Source organism: Myotis lucifugus, unplaced genomic scaffold (assembly GCF_000147115.1).
Source record: "Myotis lucifugus unplaced genomic scaffold, Myoluc2.0 scaffold_143, whole genome shotgun sequence".
Classification (NCBI taxonomy): Eukaryota; Metazoa; Chordata; class Mammalia; order Chiroptera; family Vespertilionidae; genus Myotis; species Myotis lucifugus.
Genome location: NW_005871191.1, coordinates 404307 through 405032, shown reverse-complemented (window position 1 = coordinate 405032; position 726 = coordinate 404307).

Sequence of the window (726 nt, the reverse complement as noted above, 5' to 3'; positions counted from 1 at the left end):
AATTTGAATGGAAGAGAAGCACACTGAGGTAAACCTAATATTCTGCATCACTTTATCCAAATGGAACTTTCCAGTAAGTGACTAGAATGTAAGAAGTGGGGAAGCAGCTCTGAAAGCTTCAACTTGGAGAATCCATAGCAATAAACATTCTCTCTGAGCTTGGATTGATAACAATTAGAGCTTATGTATTATGAAGAAGGAAAGTCCACAGCAGATACTTCAGAGTTCCAGTTAAAAACTAGGGTGGGTATATTGTGGGAACAAATGAGAACCAGATACAGACCACCTCTGTAACAAGCATTAATAAAGCTAGATTTTAGTATGAATTAAGGGAATATGTCCCAAGTCCAACTTTCTGTCAGAAAACACAAATAATCTAATCAGTGATAAGGTAAGAGTAGCTTTATCTTCAAGTATCTCTTCAGATCAATATGAAAATGTGTTTAGGTTTGCCAAGACACAAAACACCAAAATAATAGAAAAACAACAACAACAACACACACACACACACACACACACACACACACACACACACACACACACAGAGCTAATAGACAGATGCAAAAGTGAAATTGTCAAATGCAGACTTCCAAATAACCATCTATACTGATAAAAGCGTAATATGCTAATTAGACTGGGAGACCTTCTGGGAGACCTTCCGGACGTCCTTCCGGACAAAGCCATGGTGGCGGGACCAAGGCAGAGGCGGTTAGGGGTGATCAGGCC